A 20,945-nucleotide genomic window follows, 5' to 3' on the forward strand; every position below is an offset into this window, starting at 1 on the left:
GTGAGCTCATCTGCACATGACAACAAACACCAATGGATTATTTACAAGTTTACAACACAGTATAAAATGCATTCCAATGATCACAGAGCTCATATAAACTCTGCCTCATAACTCAGGGACCTGATACAATCCATTTGATTTTGTGTCATGCTGCACTATTACAGCCATACTTTTTACGTGCGGGTTCTATTTTGCATCCCGTGCCACATCTTAATTTACAATTTCATAATGGATTAATAATGGAATACATAAATAAAGTGCTTTATCTAGGTATAGAGCTTCACAGGGAAGCGGAGAAACTCACCTCAACCATCACCATGTATTTATCGCTTATGGCCCGTAGGTCCTTGCCTCAGTCAGTGCTAAATGGATGTAAAGTTTTACTGTGACAATGCTCTGCTGGGTTGACCGTTTTGAAATGGACATACAGAGAGAACTCACACAACATCATTACTGTATGTGTGCGTGTGTAATTCACCACCAAGAGGCTAATTCAGCACCATGGACAGCTACAGACTGCAATCATCAGCCAGTCCTGCTGTACTGGACTTTTAGTGTTTGTTTAGAGCACTTTTAACAAATTGGTCCCAGTGCAAAACCATTTTACAACCACTGCCAACCAGTGGTCCACAACACCGATCTTGGTTTTCATTCTCGCCATTCTATCAGCCACTAATTTAAACCCTTGACACCAGGTCAGGTCAGAGCAACCGGCTAGAATAGAAAGCCCTGCTCCACCCGGGGGCCCCTCGAGTGGAATTGAGAACAACTCTTCTTTAAACTCTCTTGGAACTCTCTCTCTCTCCGACCACTATAGGTTCATGCCAGATTCATGAAGATAAAAAGAGCAAACCAAAGAAAGGACAGAAATAAATGAAGAAAGAGACATACAGTACTGAGGCAGAGAGTGTGTGAGATAGAAAGACAGAAAGAGACGGAAAGGCTGTCAAAATAAAAGAGTGCATATGTGGCCATTCGGGATTCGCTGTTCCACACCTGAAAGCCTAGTTCAGACCAAAGATTTGCGAGGAGACAAAAACGTTTAAAGCCTGATTTATACTTCATGGCACAACGGTACATCATTGCACACTGGAGTATAAATTAAGCATTAGAGCGCTGCGGGGGAAAAAGTCGCAGCAGTCTGAAATTACCCCTAACGCCTCCACACAGACACTTAATGGTCCTTGGTAAATGTGAGGAAGGCCAGATTGCATCCCGGCAATGCAAATGCAAAGTGGGCATCACGCATTGAATGCACAACGACGCAGCAAACAGCAGTGCTGCTGTTCCTATACCTGAACGTAAAAAAAAAGAAAAGGCAAGATGGGCAAGTTTGGTTATCGAGTCACAGGTGGGTTCATTATGTGGAGCGTGAAGGTGTCAGCCTCATTAGGCCATTCTGACCGGGCACCCATTTTGGTGTCAGCATCATGTTATGCTTTAGCTATTTAAAAATAGCAGATCTACAAGCTCATATCGCGCCACCGAGTGGCGCGATACGAGCTTGTAGGTCTGCTATTTTTGAAAAATCGAAGAGCGACTGACATTTTTTTAATCTGATCTCAGGTCAGAATGGGTTAATCAGACCAGTGTGTGTCCAGTGGAAACCTCGTATGAATCTGATCTCAGGTCAGAATGGGTTAGGCAGGCGTCGGATCAGTCGAGGGGAAAATGGCCGCCCCGCTGGGACCGCGGCCGCTTGCACTGCGACAAGTTCATCAGCAACACGCCGGGAACATGTCCCTCAGTATTGGATGGCGGCAAATACACACAAACATTTACAATGATCGTAAAGCTCAATAGAAACAACAATAATTGCTGTGTGGTTTAACCCATTCTGACCTGAGATCAGATTCATACGAGGTTTCCACTGGACACACACTGGTCTGATTAACCCATTCTGACCTGAGATCAGATTCTAAAAATGTCAGTCGTTCTTTGATTATTCAAAAATAGCAGACCTACAAGCTCGTATCGCGCCACTCGGTGGCGCGATATGAGCTTGTAGATCTGCTATTTTTCAATAGCTAAAGCATAACATGATGCTAACACCAAATGGGTGCCCGTTCAGAATGGGTTAACCTTCATGGATATGACTATGTATGTACCTATGATTTAGATTAGAATAACCTATATACACCCACTACTACTACAACTTATATTTATATAAAAAAATATATTATCTACTTTGGTACTACAAACAGAATTGAAGATACATTTTCTAGCCAGTCTTGTGCAATGGCATAATGATAAAACACATAGAATAAAAGTTACTGTATGAAGGCCAAAATGGCGATCATTCCATGAGATGAGTAACGAGAAGTGACATTATAAATATGTCAAGAGGCTTTTTTAACCACTCGCTAAATACAATTCCTTTTTTATGATCAGTACTTTATTATATACATACATATGCATGGACATTATGTATGGATAGACAAGATAAACAAATAAAAATACAAATCAATCAAATTAAAAGTTTTAATTCGTTTACACGACCAAACACGCAGCATCATCAACCGTATCATATGTATACTAAGACAGTATACAATCAAAAGGGCATTGCCTGACCATGGATCACATCAAGGACCTGCAACATGACTGAGGAACACGTCATTCATCTTAAAAGATAACTTCTCCAAAGCAGCCACAATACCAAGCCGAGTGAACCATACATGTGCTGGAGGCAAATCCTCAGCCGTAATTTAAAAACTGCGTTGTCTCATTAAGTCTAAATCACTGGTTCTAAATCTGGCTGGCTGGTTCTCCCACAGGTGTCCTTGAGGAAGTTGCAGGGGGTTCCCCTCAAAATTACTGATACTTACCAAATGGACCCTTATGGTTCTGTAACTCAGAATGTACAAAAATGGAACCAACTGGACCCTTACGGAGTCCATACACTCCCAGAGTTAAACTTAACACTTAAACTTAAACTTTAAAACAGAGTTAAAACAAACTGTATCAAATAGGGGTCTGTGTCCTCCTAATGCACATCAAAGTTGAAATTAAAAAGGTTTAGAATCACTGGTCTAAATGACAGACAATGTCATGGCTGTCAGGATTATGAGGAAACCGATGGACCTTGTGAGCATGCCTCATCTGAGACCTCTCATTAATAGCCAGTGGTGAACAATAAAGCACTCAACCAAAGTATAGATGCTCCTGGTCAAATATGACTCAACTACAAGTGAAAGTCTTTCTGTAAAATGAGTACAACAAGAGTATTCAAAGGTACAAATTACATTTTCCATTTTAATATTACTGAAAATGTGACATTTCCCCCCCCCCCATAATCTGACTTAAGTACAGATACTAAAAAGCTTCCTTAAGGCCTGGGCCATGGCTCAGTGGTCCAGGCACCTTGGCGTAATCCAGTCTGGCAGTGTGTCGCGGGTTCGACTCCCAATCCCGACGGCCTTTACTGCATCTGTCTCCCCATTTCCTGTCAGCCTACTGTCTGTCCCTCCATAAAAGAATATAAAACAAAGGATCCTTAAGTACAGCACTCAAGTAAATGTACTTTGTTACTGTCCACCACAGTTAATAGCAATATGCATCCATTAATTTGATCAGTGATTCATAAATAGAACGAAACATTCACAATATGAGGTTCCACTTGCAGGACAGCCCTGCAGCAGGATTCAAGACACACAGGCTCTGTAGCGTAGTTAATGGAGCGGGTCCACAGGTCCAAACAAGCAGTTATTCTACAGACCCGACCCTGTCTGCTACTGACCCCCATGGCCCACGGCTGTCAGGCACACAGCAGCACCTCCCTCTGTACTCTCCTCTAGTGTTTCAAAGGTTTCTGTGATCTTTTTGCAGTCCAGCCATGTACTATCAATTCTCTAAGCCCCCTGTTTCTTTGTTACACTTTTATTTTATCTAGGCCAGGCTGACTTGAGGACACAATTCAGCACTTTTTCCAGCAGTGCCCCGTTTCACGTTCACAGCATACCCAGGCCTGCAAGTTGGGTTCCAACAGCTATAGTCAGCAAATACACCGGGTGACCGGGCAGTTGGCGGTTCAGTGCCTTGCTCAAGGCAAGGACAGCGCAGCACTATTTTGTTTATGAAAGGGGAAAGGTGGTCATACCGTATGATTTCTCACAATAGGGTTTTATAACAAGCAGCCAAAACAAAATGAGCTTGAACAGCACCAGCAGTGGTTGAGAGTTAAGCATAATTTATGCTTTGCTGCACGGCAGTGTCGCATGCTGGGAATAGTTGATCTTTTGTCGGCTATATATTTGAGCCCAGGAATATACTGTTGTTTGAGCCATGAGTACATCCACAGAGAACTTAAATATTATGTGGAGATAATGCAACACAATTTGTTATTCATAACTAGGTAATTATCTTTCCTAAATGTCATGGACACTGGGCTCACTTACTTCCTGGACTTCCTTGTGGATAGGGGGAGGGCTGTCTTACTGAGACAACATTGTAGTGCATGGAGTTCATGAGACACTGAGCTCACTGCTAATGATTCTAAAATATCTAAAACCACATATTACACTCATAAAGACCTCCAGGAAATGTGTCCCTTTAAGGCACCCATGGGTGAAATGGAACGACGTACAACATTGGGTGATTCTTCAAAGGTTAGTTAAAAACACCTGCAGTCAAGTGGGGATTAAGATTAATTAATTAATGCAATCAAAGAGTTAAGGCATAAACTATGAATAATCTTAACGCAAAATACTTGCTGCCACTTTTCACATTGTTTACTCGTCCCTGGTGTTTAGAGACCTTCATCCCAAGCAAATAAGTAAGTAGGTATTGGGTCAGTGGCTGTAGTGCTGAGCACTGACTCAAGGTTCTCAACGTTGGGTCCGGGGATCACCAGCGGTCCAAATAGAGCCTTATGGGTCCGTAACTCAGAGAGTATACAATCTCTGGGACCCCAATCTACACGAAACAATCCACAGGGTTACTTTAACTATGAGAGTATGCAAATTGGACCCTTACGGATTATCATGAGGGTCACAAAACTGTGACCCTCTGCTACAGCACTAGAGTTGACCACCACTGTCCTTCACCATCTTCTGACCAGAGGAGCAGATGAGAAAACAGAATGTGTTAGTATAGAACAAGGTAAAACCACAATATGTATGTATGCTGAAACGGCAAAACGAAGCCGAGACGAGGCTGTTTGCTGTGCATGGTGCAGGTGTGGAAACGGCAAAACGGGAGACTCAGCACTAAGCACTTTGAAGAATGAGAACCCCGGGCCCACTGTGTTTCCTTCAGCACTTATAATTGCAACCTCAGAGATGTTATATTGTCAGGATGTGTTTTACTATTAGATTTTTACTATAGTTCAGTGGAATATAGTGCATCGACTGATCAATAATAGACAATTAATATTTTCTAAACCAGGTCTAGTCTTTAAATTTACATACATGCCCTATCATCTATAGGGTGGGATTTGTTTTTCTTCAGATAGGCTAATCATTTTAGATGAGTGCAGCGGTGTTAGCTTGCTAAACTACTGTAACATGGATTGTTTAGCTACATCATCGTTAGATGGTAATCTCTCAAGAACAGATTCCGAGCTACCAGTGTTGATTTCGTCGACTAAAACTTTTTTTTTTTTCCACTGACGAAAACAAAATGGAATCAAAATTAAAACGAAGCTATGATGACTCAAACTAAGAATAAATATACTGACAATTTCATCAACAAATAAAAACTAGACTAAAATGTTAGGAAGGGACTATAGTAGACAAGAGATCCACTTTAAGTCATTTTACAATTAGTTGCATGCTGAAAATAGACGATCTACAAGCCCACAACGCGACGAGCGCGTTGCGCTGCGACGCGTTGTGGGCTTGTAGATAGTCATAACGACGGCATCAAGGCCCGCCAAAATACATTTTGTTCGACTAAATCGACTGTAGATTTAGTCAACTAAAATCTTATGATATTTAGTCGACTAAAACTATTCAAGAGACTGTGACTAAAACTAAAGGGCGGCTGTGGCTCAGGAGATAGAGTAGGACGTCCAATGATCCCTGGGTCGGCGGTTCGTATCCCGGCTCCTCCTGTCCACAGACACCGAACCCTACATTGCCTCCAATGAGTCGGTCGGTGTGAGCTTGCCACCATTGGTGTGTGAATGTGGGAAGTGAGGACGCTGGCATCGACTGTTCGCCGCTTCACCTCCCAATGTATGAATGAATGAACCATTGTAAAGCGCTTTGAGCACTTGGAAAAGCACTATAAAATGCAATTCATTATTTAAACCATAATTTGCTGCCAAAAACAACACTGCGAGCTACGCTACTGAATCTGTCGGCAGGGGCATTCAGAACGTGTTAGAATGAAAACAGTGCCTCACTAGATGAGGAGGGCATAAGACCCGGTGGACTGCTGCTGTGATTTCATGAAATAAAGAAACTCATAAGAAACTTTATACAAAAGAGTGTGGATATTTTTCCTGAGACGGAGCACAGGCAAACCTGCTATCCACATTTTGCTGAAGTGTTCCCAGATTGGTAGATGGTAATACCTGATATGATCAACACCATCATAAATACTGAGTTAGCAATGGATGTATCATAAATCAGACTTTTTTGTAACGTAACATTGCAGTCATTTTGTAACATTTGTGTTTGTCTGTGTGTGTGTGTGTGCGTGTGTGTGTGTGTGTGTCCGCGGCTAGCGTCGCAAACCACTGGACCGATCACCACCAAATGTCTTGTGCACACTGCCAGTATGCCATGGAAGTACATCCCAGAGTACTTTTCAATTAATAATCTCAGCTCCACCGTCACGCCATCGCCCCAAACTTTGGCAAGACTGACTTTATCAATATGACTTCATCAATGAATAATATACATACAGTACAAACAGCCACACCATTATTATTAGACCCCGTCTTATGTCAATGGTATTTTAATTTGTAGAATATACCAGAAATATATTTATACTTTGTCGTATGTCTGTGTCACGTGCCGAAAATAGCCGATCTATAAACTTTCATAAATCTGCTATTTGTGGGATTGTGACACTGCCATACGATAGAGCATAAACTATAGGCATTATCCAACAACAGGGTCTTTATTCAATAATGTTCTGTGGGCAGCAGCTAAGCTTCTGGAACAAGTTGTGTTAATGTGCTTACCGAGATCGCTGAATCACACATGCAGTTAAACAATCTTCTTTAGTTGCACACGGGGATGAAAAACGCGAGAGCAGTTTCTTGAGTGTTGTAGTGTTTAAGGTCTGTGCTAGCTCAACCTGCCAGAGCAGGTTGTTCCAACCTGTGATTACCGATGACAGAGCTAATTGCCGGGCAATGGGGAAAAGCCGTTCATACCAGCTCTGCTGTAGAATGACACATTAAATATTTATGGGATTTATCTCCCTATTTTGACTGCAGAATATTCCACCCTTTATGGCCTCTGACACGTCCTTTATTATATTCCCTCGGGCGCTTAAAAGACTGACCTGAATACAGAATCGGACGACTGATCAGGCAGATGCAATAAACCTATGGGAAGTAGAGGCTGTCCTTTTTTTAGGAAAAGATTGCTAGCGTGGAAATGAAGCCGTGGCCAAATGAGAAGCCATACACGGCCTGCATATATAATATCTCCCTCACGGGATCATCTCCATGAGTTACTGCTGTAACCATTCTGTCAAAATGAGCAGGGGCTGGTAATACAGAATCTGTCTTTTTGGCCAACAGAACACGTTCTTTCATGTTGTTTCTGTTTCATTAGACCACACAGTGGAGAAGGGAACCAGAGTAGAGAGAGATGCGCAGTTACATGTGACACAGGTCATGCACTATATTCAAATTCACAGCTTTCAACCTGAGTAACATCTCTATTTTGAGCATTGGAAATCCCCCCCCCAAAATAAAATGAAATAAAATAAAATAAAGAATTTTATACTTTTCAAATGTATGTGTCTTTTTTCAAAGATAGCAGAAATAGCAAGCTTGGCATGATGTAACATCACTGCAATGTGTTGTGATCCACCTGGCAGTCCATTATGTCCACCATGCAGGGTCATTTAATTTAATTTCATAAAAAGTTATCAATCTTTCTTTTTTTGTCTCAATTATGGTATATAACTATATACTAAGATGCACTGATTTGTTTCAAGACAGACCAACCTTTGGCCATAGCATTCATATAACCAAATCTGTTGTTCAAATTGTTTCATAAAACTGAACTGAATGTTAATTTAAAAACTGCACTTGCAATTCTTCCACTGTCAAACAAGACCCTGCTAATAGCGCACATTGCACAATGCACACCACCTCATGATTCTACAACACTGTCTGCTTTGTCACAGATAATTATTAACGACCCTAGTCTGACCAGGGACTCTCAGCATTCCATCATTTACACCACGTTCCTTCTTCTATAGACCCAGAGTCAATGGAAAAATGAAAGCAGCATAAATTAAAAGAGGCTCATTTTCAAACCATTCATTTCTGCAAATGATTATCCTGGCATTTTCACTACAGTATTTCATTTTGAAATCAGTTTTAAGAAAGCATTGATCATACCGAGCAAGAGAAAACCGATAAAACCTGAGACAACTTTTCAACGGTGCTCAACATTTCTTAGTTAAGTGACATCCGTGTGCAAAGGCTATCTCTAATTATTGTTTTTTTGCCCCAATCTGCTCCTCATCAAGTGTGTCTATTTGAACCTAAATTACAAGGGGTCATCTCAGTAAGAAAAGCACGGTAATAGAATACGCCGCCGGTCATCACATTTAATAGTATGACTCATCATTAACACTTGCCACAGGCGATCGATGCAATGTGAGTGAAAAGAATACTTGAAAACAAGGCCAGAGCGGCAACTTAAGTGCTCCATCAGATAACGCAGGGCCATAACTCACAGGCGGAGATGGCTTCTGTTTTTTTTCCTCAGCCCTAGGATGGTTCATATTACTCCTGATCAGCGTCGCTTTCCAGAGGGACCAGACAGGCAGCCAAACGACCAAACCCCTCCACCTCCTCCGTCTCCTTGTCTCAGTGAATGGTTAATGTTGACCACTCTTTATCAGCAGCTTATCCCCCATAAGTAAACATCTCTGGACATTTCGGTTTCAGAGACTCATGAAAAATTCATCAAATCACGAGTCCCCCCAACCTAAAGGAAGAGACTGGAGGAGGGCTGGCTCTAAAGTGCGCTATAGAAGTGTCCGCCACACTTGGAGTACAGTAAGTTGTTAATACCGACAGTTTCATTTGACAGGATCTTAAAGCAGCTTGTAAAAGTCTATCAGCGCAGGTAATTTCCAGTTGCAAAAGTAAGTATGTGCTGCATAAATCTGGGCTCATATCCAGAGACAAGGCTGCTTCTACCTGTAGAACACTTGCACGGATTCATAATAACATGAGGGATTCCACTAGTTAATTGAACACATCAATGTAATCAAGAAAATGTATTGTATTTATTTTTTTATATTTATATATATATTTAATTTTTTGTACTTTTATTTTCTTTATTTTGTATTGGTTTTCTACACGTGATGTTTGATGTGAGCTCGCCAAAGGCACGCACACTTTCTACTTCTATACATTAGATGCGTTTGACGAAGCCACCGAGTTGTTCCAGGAAGCTGATATACTCCTGATGTTCAATAGCAGCGCTAAGCTCAACCAGTTCATCAGCAAACGTGCTGTCAAGCCCTCGGTCAGCTAAGAAGTCCATCCATCGGGGGTCGTACAGGCACCGGTCCAGATCCTCTGTGTTGATTGTGTAGCCGTTCTCCTTCCAGTCAGCATCTCCCACAGGCTTTAAACTGACCTCATGAATGGTAAAGATCTCTCTACACCATCATCACCATGCGATATATGGCAGTCAAACAGGGAATGTTCCGCAGACGGGTTTTCTACTTCCACCGTCACCTCCATTTCATTTTGTCTCCAGAAATAGACCTTGTGAGTTTGGCCTCCGTGCCATTCAGCTTCAGCTCCCATCCTCCAGACATCTCTGGAAGTGTTTCGTATACCTGGATCTTCTTTTCTTTGATTTGATCGGCCAAGACATCATTGAATGATTTGTCTGCTTCTGTGTGCAGTGCCCCGTGTCCACACGACACCGACGGCCTGGGTCTCTTCTGTGTGCAGTGCCCCGTGTCCACACGACACCGACGGCCTGGGTATCTTCTGTGTGCAGTGCCCCGTGTCCACACGACACCGACGGCCTGGGTATCTTCTGTGTGCAGTGCCCCGTGTCCACACGACACCGACGGCCTGGGTATCTTCTGTGTGCAGTGCCCCGTGTCCACACGACACCGACGGCCTGGGTATCTTCTGTGTGCAGTGCCCCGTGTCCACACGACACCGACGGCCTGGGTATCTTCTGTGTGCAGTGCCCCGTGTCCACACGACACCGACGGCCTGGGTATCTTCTGTGTGCAGTGCCCCGTGTCCACATGACACCGACGGCCTGGGTCTCTTCTGTGTGCAGTGCCCCGTGTCCACACGACACCGACGGCCTGGGTATCTTCTGTGTGCAGTGCCCCGTGTCCACACGACACCGACGGCCTGGGTATCTTCTGTGTGCAGTGCCCCGTGTCCACACCACACCGACGGCCTGGGTATCTTCTGTGTGCAGTGCCCCGTGTCCACACGACACCGACGGCCTGGGTATCTTCTGTGTGCAGTGCCCCGTGTCCACACGACACCGACGGCCTGGGTATCTTCTGTGTGCAGTGCCCCGTGTCCACACCACACCGACGGCCTGGGTATCTTCTGTGTGCAGTGCCCCGTGTCCACACCACACCGACGGCCTGGGTATCTTCTGTGTGCAGTGCCCCGTGTCCACACGACACCGACGGCCTGGGTATCTTATAGAGCAGAAGAGTTTGGGCCTGAAGCTCCAAGAAGCTCCTTTACCGTTCATCATCCAGAGCGACCGGGTGAACGGCAGAGTTGTGGTAAACTGAAATGCACATCAACTGCGTTATATTATTGTCCCTTTAAGACAAGGGAACAAAGCAGTTACTACTTGGTCTCTGAACGCCAAAGTATTCATGCTCATTAAGTCCCTGGGTACGAAAAGAGTTTAAATCGTTTTAAAAGTAGTCTGTGTACTGCAATAGTACTTGCAAAGAACTCCCTCCACAACTCCGCAGGGGATGCAACACTCTGCCAAAAAAGACGTCCGTTACCATGGTAACGAAGGCAGTACTACCGTCCCTATAAGAAGTCTAATTGCGGTAGGGAATAGCAGTAGATGGCGATAGGGAATTAAGCACCCATAGTGCTCCGCCAGTATCATACTGTGCAGGCAAACAGCCTTGAGAAATAGAGCCCTGTATACCCCATCTCTGAGTTCGAGTCAAACCCAACTTCACTTTGCTGACCCAATCTCTTGTGGTTACAAACCACATCTCAAGTCAATAGTTGTGGGCAATACTGTAAATGCAGTTTTTTGAGGTGTGATTTTTTTCTGTTACTTCTAGTTATTGAGGGCCGTGGGAGACGTTTTAGGGAAGGACACGTCCACAGAGTTGGAGGGAAGCCATAGATGTGGAAGCTGGCTGCCACCTTGATGACAATGCATCCCTATTCCCTATACCAATGACCTTATATCAGTGATTTTCAAACTCCGTTTGGTATGCATTTGGCCACAGACCTTCATAACTCCATTTGCAGTGTACACTCCCAGAGTTACAGGATTGTAAGGATCCATTTGATACTTAACTATCAATCAATACTTTAGCAGTGGACCCCCTGGAATGCCCTCTGGGGGTCCCTGGAATCCACTTTGAGAACCACTGTCTTGCATGCTCATTAGCTTTTAACTTGCTATTTTAAAGAATCTAAAAGAATGACAAGTAAAACCGTTCTGGGATGAAGGGGAATAATGCCATGTCGTATTGATTATGTATAATAATAATCTGATGTTTACACTATACAGTAGCACCAACAAACCAGACTTTTCCCTGCAGCCGCTGTGGCTGAGTCTGCCTGTCCAGAATCTGCCTCATCAGTCACCAGCAGCAAGCCTGCAGCAGTCGTGGACAAGGAAATAAATGGCAATCGAATCGGGCTGAAACCGAACCCAAATATGGAGATGGTCACATGCAGTGCTAATGACTGATGTCATAGACGGGCCAAGTGAAGTTGAGAGCATCATATCTGCCAGTGCAAAAAGAATATCCGTCTGGCCTTTTTCTGAGGTGAGGCAGCATGGCCCTCAGTGGTGCAGAGCCCTGGGAGAACTGTTAGGGTTCAGTGCCTTGCTCAAGGACAAGTCTGCAGAGTTGGAGTGAAGCCATAGAACTGGCTGCCACCCTGATGATAGTGCATCCCTTCAAATGACCTTACGCTTATTAACTTTAGCTTGCATTATTAAGCACTCCATTTTTCATTTTCTTACAAATTCTAACTTTTTTAAAGAATTGTGAAAAAAAGGCTAGATAGGGCTTAAGTGGTTAAATAACCATCTAACAAAGTAAGCCCATTCTGGGAGGTTGAAGGGGAATAATGCCATGTTCTGATGTTCTGAGCTTTTTGGTTATGTATGTTTTTATTTATTTTTATTTAACCTTTATTTAACCAGTAAAATCACATTGAGACTGCGTCTTTTTTACAAGTGGGAACTGGCCAAGAGGCAGAAATAAAAATTACACTTCAATACCCCATCGTCAATGTTACATTTTGAACCAGCAAATACAACATCCATAATACCTATGCATAAATACAACAAGTCACCTGTCCTACTTTCTTTTAGTAGCAGGGCAAAATACACCATATACACAATCTCCACGATCTGAGCCGATATAATAAATATCTAGGCATGAACATAGGCTAGTACATATCCAAACATGTGCAAGTGTTGGATTGTACATCAAAGATGATCCTTTTGAAACTTCTCAAGGGAACTTTCAAAGCCAAAAACACTGTACACCGTTTACACTGTATTACCATGGCAAATTCATAGTAAATGCTAATGTACAGTATCTGCCAATAAAAAGGGGTTCAGATTCTTATTCAAAATTGTCCCTCTAGTTAACGTCTTGCCTGGTAGCTATAAAGTATGGGGGAAGGTAGAATTCTTCCGCTGAAATTGACGAACCTGCCTTAGATGTAGTTACCTGCCACTATGCTGTCCTATAATGACTCAGGGTAAATCAGCTTTCGATTGGAAATATAATTTGAAATTATTTTTGCATTTAGTACGCGAACACTACTGTATGTCCAAACATCAATAAAGCTTCCACAGATATCTTTTTATTGTCAGTGTTTCGGCAGCGGTAGGTGATGCCGAAGGAGAGAGCGGTGGTTGAGATGGATAGGGTTTAGACCGAGCACAGTGTTCACTGTAGAGCAGTGCTTCTTCCCAACCTTTTGTGGATCGGTGCCCACTTGGAAAAGGCGTTTGCGGCCCACCAATCTGTTTTACGTGCCGTGTTAAGTGGGCTGTGTTCGCAAAAGGGTACGTGGGCTGTGTGCATTTTCAGACCATGTTTATTCTGATGATCAATCAATTGATTGTGATCCGGATTGGATTAACTCAATTATTGGCAGAGCTTCTCCAGAACAGTCTGCACACACTGCCAGCGTTTTTATTAATCTTTCAAGGCCCACAGAATACTTTGTTCGATGACTACTTAAACACCAAATATCTCAAAAGAAAGAAGAGAGTCTCTACTTTAATCTGGGGGGAAAGTGTGTTACCGCAATGTTCCGTTCTTTAGTTATTGCCAGTTGAATATAGCTTGTTTTCAGTAAAAACGCTGTCTGGGAACAGAAAAAGCAGAGATTTTTATTTTTATAAATATTATAATATTAGACTGACTATATATATATATATATATATATATATATATTTGTTGTTTTTGGCAATTATTTGGGGATCCAATTGCAATATCCTCAAGGCCCACCAGTGGGCCCTGGCCCACAGGTTGGGAATCGCTGCTACAGAGGGAACATTTTAAAACGCTGCCTCTGCTTCTGGCTGTGAAGAACTGTGCAGTGACAGACGCTGTTCTCATCGTTTCTTATCAGCAAGGAGGTCATTCAGTAATCAGTATGGCTACAGATATCCCTGGACTGGACACTCCATCTAGGCTAGCATAACAGCAGACTGAGCAGAGGACAGTGTAGTTCAGACAAGGATTTGTTAAAAAATAAAAAGATAAAAAAAAGAGGGACACAAATTTTATACTTTGTTGTACAACAAATATAATAGTTTTACTACAAGCACAAAATGAATGAACATTGAACCCAAATTTGTGATCAAATAAAGGCCTACAAAATATAGTAAAAGAATGTGTTTCGTACTAGGCAGAGTTTAGTCTCCCGTCAACGAAAAGAGGGCGCTGTTTTCCCTTTGTTTTGTGTTCACACGGGCAGACACGAAGACAAATCAAAGATCATCTTTGCATCCTCATGGTCCATGCAGTGACACTGAATGGTAGACTGCGTCTTTGTGTCTGCCCTTGTGAATGCAACATTACTGTCACATGCACAGTTCAAATGGGTGGTATTAGTTTACAGGTAAGAGCTTGCGACAGTGAGCTTGATGCTTCAAGTTCAACAAAGCACTGGAACCATTCCAGTGGAGCTGCTCACTACATCATGAAAAATGTTCCGACTTAATGTTACGTTAGTGCCAGCTAAGGTTTGGCAATGTTTTATGTGAGGTTAAGGTTAAGTTTAGACATTTTTGACGAGTTGTTCAGGGTCGTGCTAAGGATATTTTGGAAAACTACAAACCTGTCAGAAACGGTACTGTATGTAACGTATTAACTGTAGAATAAATACATGTTCGGTACATTTCCGGTGTCGGCGACCGACAAACATAAAACACATTTATGTAGAATACCGGTAGTTATAAAAACATATCAGTGAAAGATTACATTACAGAAAACAAAACAACTATTTGCACAGTAGGTTCCAACTCATACTGGTTACACAGTCTGATTTTAAGTTTTAACTAGTAATCCTTCCTGCATAAGAGCAGTTAATGCAATTTATGCTATTTGTTGGAGTCTCTAAAGGTATTTCAAGTGCATACAGCATAGCCTGAATGGCACAGTAGGAAATTAACCCCTAACCTGGTTAATGTCATTCCCACGCTTTCTTGCAAAGGAGAAAGCCTGGAAAGCTTTGTGATTGTATCTGTGGAACCGAGTCAAACCGAATTTCAGGCCTCAACTCCTACAATTACAAATGCTTATCACGGTGGGGGGGTCCCGGTCACCAGTTCCAATAAGATTAGGCACCACCTGAAATAAGGTTCAGAACCAACCTGCTCTAGTCTAAAGCACTTTCAAAATAGGCGTCCCTATTTTTGGCATGCCATTATAGGTGAATCTTTTTTTAACACATTTCCAAAGAGTTACTGTGTGGGGGAATTAGCAGACACCAAACTCTCTCTCTGTTTCTAGCACAACAGCGCCACTTTTGCCCCTACTGGTACCCTAAACAAACAAACAAACAAACACACACACACACACACACACACACACACACATAGGGATGGACATAGGGACATTGCTGTTCCTTGGAGTGGTTGCACCACTCAAAAATACATTGCATGGATGCACCTGGGACGTATCCTCAGTAATGTATCCCAAGGTCATCTGGGTTTCGGGTCTCTCAACATCATATCCCTCACTCAGGTGACCCAGCCGGGGTGATCAAGTCCCGACTTACATCCCAGTAGCTACCCTCGATCAGTCCCATTAGGGAAAAACCAGGGCCACACAATCCGTTCCTCCTGAACTACTCTGCTGGGACTGGGTATGCGGGAGGATCGCACCAATCTGGCACGTGGAAGGACTAGGCTCTGCGGGTTGACTGAGACTCCTGTCCGGGCCCCTCCTACGTCTCACCAGGTCCACCACCTGTGCGTTGCACCAGACTCCCAGCACCAGGCACTTCATTCAGGAGTGGTGGATACATACATACATGCTGGGTGTTCTGTGCCTACACTTCCAGGGCTCTAGCGTCATTGAACATTCACTCCTGTTTTTGGTGATTTACTGGGGAACGTAGATACAGAAGTGTGAGAAGGAGACGGATATATCTCTTAACACAACCAGAACTCTATACTTAAAAACTAGTTCTGGTAATCCAAGAACATTTGACAACTTGGTCGAACCTACTGTGCTCTACCTACTCAATTCACCCACCAAAAGGCACTATTTCTGTCTAGAAACCCAAGCTATTTGGAGTGACATCACATTATGTCTGTTTCCACATTCCAACCAAACTTCGTATTGTATAGTATAGAGCTTTAGCTATAGGTAGGAGAGAGAAACAGAAATGATAGGAAGGAAACAAGTAGGCATTACTCAGCGAGACAGAACCGGTCATTATTTATGCATTCAGATGTCAATTACACACTGAATATAGCACAGGCAATAAATATGGTTCCAATCCACTATATGCGGAACACAACACTTCTCTCATTTGAAGGCTTTAAAACATGTGCTGCAGAGATGGAGAACAATATTGCACTTTCTTATCCATATAGTTTTCTGTTCTCAATTTACAATGAGTATAGTATAAGGGATCGTGTCTTGCTCATTGACAACAGGATACACAGCCTACTAGCCTTTGCTGGAATCGCTTGTAACACTTTCATTTATAGAGTGGTCTCAGTAACCATTGTGCTGCTCTGGCCATCTCAAATATACTAATAATTGAACAATATTTTCTTATTGAAGTAAGTACAATATGAACACAGTCTGGGGGAAACACATTTAACCACATGAACCCTAATATCCTTAATCTGGGCATATCATAATAGGCAAACATCAAACGAAAATAACACATCTGGGTTCAAGGTTCAACAATGGGTTGAAATAGTCTTCAGAAATAGAAATAGATATATAATATTAATAAAAATATCTAATAGTTAATCACTGGCTCATTGCCGGAGGATGAGGATGTACAAATTGCATCAGGCAAATGTGGAAAATGACACCCCATATGGCTAATGGATGTGTGGGTTATGAATGAATTATGATATTGTTTTGGAAGGCTCTACATTTAAAACATGCTGTCCTTCAGATGCTACATGGTTAATTACTACATGGATAATAAGAACACACTTGATCAGACCCAAGAGGAAGAGAATGCCAAGGGAGGGGAAAAAACAAAAAGCAAAGAGCTGTGAGTCTGTGAATAATGATTACGGTCACCTTAGCCATATATCACAAGCCACTGGGAAATAACTTGGATAAGGGGCGTCAGCACGAAGGACTGACAAATTTCTGTGCCATCCTCAGATTTCATTCCCACAGTTACTGTCTGTGCGTGTGTGGCTTGTTTGTGCGTGCGTGCGTGCGTGTGTGTGTGTGTGTGTGTGTGCCTGTGCCTCTCTCTCTCTCTGACTCTTTCCATAATTGCCTGCTAAAGCAGAAATTAATCTATGTTGTCACTACCAAAACCAGTCTTTATAAATTGGATGTTGTCGGTTGTTGCTTTTTGGCCATGAACAATGATTTATACTTCATCATACGACAGTGTCACGTGCCAAAAATAGATTGTAGATCTGCTATTTTTGCTGTGTGCCACCATTCGTACAACAGTGCACAAATTAGGCATTACTGATGAATGTAGACTGATGACACAATCAAGTACAATCAGTTGTGTGTCGGGCAAGGAGCACTTGTAATCAATTGAGAACCGAAAGTAAACAAGGTTAGTAGTAGGTGGATGTTACCGGAATACTGAATACCGGATGCTTTCAATTAGTGCTTCGGCAGGCCGGACGTGAACAAAATGTTAATAACTTGCTTGGGCAATGGTAGAATTGATGCGCCGGGCAAAGAGGACGCCGTGAAAACCTGAGTGATAGGCTATTCTCTGTATTCTCTCTCTTGTTCTCTTCAGAGATTTGTTTTACAGTCGGTGGCAGCCTCCTCCTTGGCCAAGTCCGTTGTTTCATCTGCCAGAGCGAGGCGCCTCATTTGCTCCTCCCAGAAGGTCATCGGAGACTGGGGGCTTTCAGTGGAAAGACCTGCTTTCCTTCACTTGCCTGTCACAGCAACAGCCCTGCCCACAGGAGTCATTAATGTGAATAGAACAACATGGCTGGAATGGTTTAACCATCGTGACCTCTGTTATCTCATATTACATATTAGACATTCTACAAGCACTCTCAAGGTTGGGTTCATCCAAACACCGCACATGGATATCCTCCTTTTGTCATTATACTGTATATCCCAGGAAAGAATGAGAGACAGTCTTTTTATGTTATGGATTTGTTTGTGCTATTGTGTGGTCATGAAGAGAAGTAATCCTGCCTTCCGCTGAGATGTGACAAAGTACGACTACTGTACATTTGCGTAACTGGTAACAATTTTGGCCATGACAACAGGTATTGAGAGCTCTGTCATTTCCGCTTGTATGCTATGATTGCCTTTAATCTCAGTGTCAGCTACTTTTAATAGCCAATGGGCGGGGCTAGTGGTTTTGAAATTGTTTTTTCCATTCACCATGACTAAATACGTCAAATAACACAATCTTCTTCATACATCAACATCATCATAGTTAGACATACAGTTCTTTGTCTGGGTCCAGAAACACAGTCAGACTACTAGAAGAGGCGACAACAGGAGTACCATATTAGAGTGTTCCGATAAGCCACACTGCAGGATCTAATCTGCCACTGTAATATACAATTATAGGCTAGACATAATTTTACCCTGACTAAATATTAACCACTTTCAACCTTGCATCAATATCTTGTCATTATAGGCATTATAGGTGTCAGAAATTGCCAAACATATTGACAGTAGCATCTTCAAGCTCACAACGGGTATCTAATACTTCAGTCATACTGTACGACTACTGTATAGGGGCTTAATTGTGATTAATCACTGCTAGTGCAGAACTACTGTATGCCGTTTTATATTCATTGATTGGTCATACACATTTATCAACCAATGAAGCACACAAAATAAAATAAAACCTAAAATGTAGACATATATGCATATGCATAATAGTAAGATGTTGAGCACAATGATCTATTCTATTCTAATGCAACCATTGTTACTGCCCACAAAACATTGTTTTTATTGCCCTAGATTATAATAAAGATGTGCCGAAAACTATGATTTGAACAATGGTAGACTGTTTTCTAGTTCTACTCATAATAAATGATAATAATAATAATAATAATAATAATAATAATAATAATAATGGTTGTAGTTGTTGTAATTATGAACTTTATAACCATTGTAAATAAATTACAAAGACAAGAAACTAATTGTAGTCAACTAGACTGGAGTATTTCAGTGAACTCTTAAACTGTTCTGTCTTCATCTCATCTCCTTGCAAGGTTATAGCATATAAGGTACTCTTGCAAATGATTGCATGAGCTGTACCACAACACCCTGGCTTCAATATGTTCACTTCAGCGATACCGTTAACAACATAACTACAAATGCCATGGTAAATGGTCTAATTTGTATCCAAATATGCCATGCATGTGTTCAGAAGAAATTGAAAATATAGTATTCAACCCGCAATTCATTCTCCGACACGATGCTAGACGTATCCTAATAATATAGGACAAGGAGGATATCAGTTGAACTTAGCTGAAAACAAAATAACCAGCCCTGCGAAATGAAAGCCGAACCAGTGAACGCACACCTGGAACACATTCCCTCCGCAGCTGCTGTCACAGTAGACTAGACTACTACTACTAGACATCAAAACCCGATCGTTGCTCAGTCTAAATGCAGTCTGATAATAAGGTCCAGGAACAGTAGAGACATCCACCTTTAAGTTTAACCACATGTGCTTTACGCAAAAACGCGTAAAGGAGGCACCGTGCCCCTCTTGGAAACTAAATATTTACCTGTTCGGCATCCTCTGCGGGACACGGCGGCTTAACCTTCCAGTGAAACGCTCCAGGGGACCGGCCGAGACGCTGTAGAGGTCAGAGAGCGTGTCCACATGTCACCTCTCTCTCTCTCACACCGAACGCACTTCTTCTGCCTAACTGATGTGAGCGATCTTGGTGCTGGTGTTATTGTTGTTTTGTTTAGGTTTTTTTGACTGGGTCGGATTAGGCTGACTCAACTACGATTCGCTTCACCTCGGGACGTCAACACACGTGTCTCTGGGTCCGCGAGGATTACAATTCGTGGAGTTTGTTAAATCAGCTGTGACAGTCCGTCCGTCCCGTCCAGCGTCAATGGATCTCTTCTTCTTCCTTGCTCATTTCGGACGACGGACTCGGTAGAAAAGGCAGCAAAGTTCAGGATAGAGCAGCTAGGAGGTCCTCCTGCAACACCGGAGCGCCCTCGCTCGAAAATAAACACTAGTCTGACTGGCGGAGGGCTGGATGCAGCGTGGAGCCCACGGTGCTGTGTGCCTGCGTGTGGCTTACTTCTGAATGAAGGCGGATCGGATGATGAGAGGAGAACTGGGGCGTCGGGCGTGTTCCTTGGATGAGGTAGAAGGAGGAGGAGGAGGAGGAGGAGGTGGTTGCGCAAATATGGGATGAGATTAGTTACCGAACCAAAGTAGCCTACACTAGATGAGAAGTTAGTAGTTACCGAACCAAAGTAGCCTACACCTCTGCATGTTTTAAAAATTTCTGGTGTATTATGGGCCGTCCCCCCACTTCTAAAAGTAGCACTAAAACACTGCACAAAGAGAAAGAGAACTGTGTGTGGTCACATTAGTCCTGCTCTGGACTAATTAAATATTGATTGATTGATTGATTGATTGATTGATTGATTGAGCATTAATTGGCAACCCATGATCAAATTTGATCAAAACAAACCTGATGCCACATCATGACATGCACATTTGATATCAACCTGTAATTGGCCGCTGGCTCCAGTCACTGATAGAATCAGAATCACTCTGACACTTCTGCTTTGTTTATTAGAAAGGGAATCTGCTCATTCTAAGCAGGGGCCCATTCTTTCACTAGGCTATGTTATAGCAAAGCAACACGGTTTGCAAAAAAATCTATTTAAGGAAA

The 20,945-nt window shown here is 42.6% G+C and overlaps 1 protein-coding gene across 1 annotated transcript in view; it reads right to left on the reverse strand.

Moving 5' to 3' along the window:
* Nucleotides 1-20,248, reverse strand: part of LOC310876311 (heparan sulfate glucosamine 3-O-sulfotransferase 5) — a 66,479-nt gene extending 46,231 nt beyond the window's left edge. Inside the window, exon 1 of the mRNA XM_083789826.1 lies at nt 19,809-20,248. The gene's annotated coding sequence lies outside the window, so the exon portion shown is untranslated. The remainder of the gene's footprint in view (nt 1-19,808) is intronic.
* Nucleotides 20,249-20,945: the final 697 nt, after the last annotated feature.

This window comes from Protomyctophum parallelum (assembly GCF_964188405.1).
Source record: "Protomyctophum parallelum genome assembly, chromosome: 19".
Taxonomy (NCBI): domain Eukaryota; kingdom Metazoa; phylum Chordata; class Actinopteri; order Myctophiformes; family Myctophidae; genus Protomyctophum; species Protomyctophum parallelum.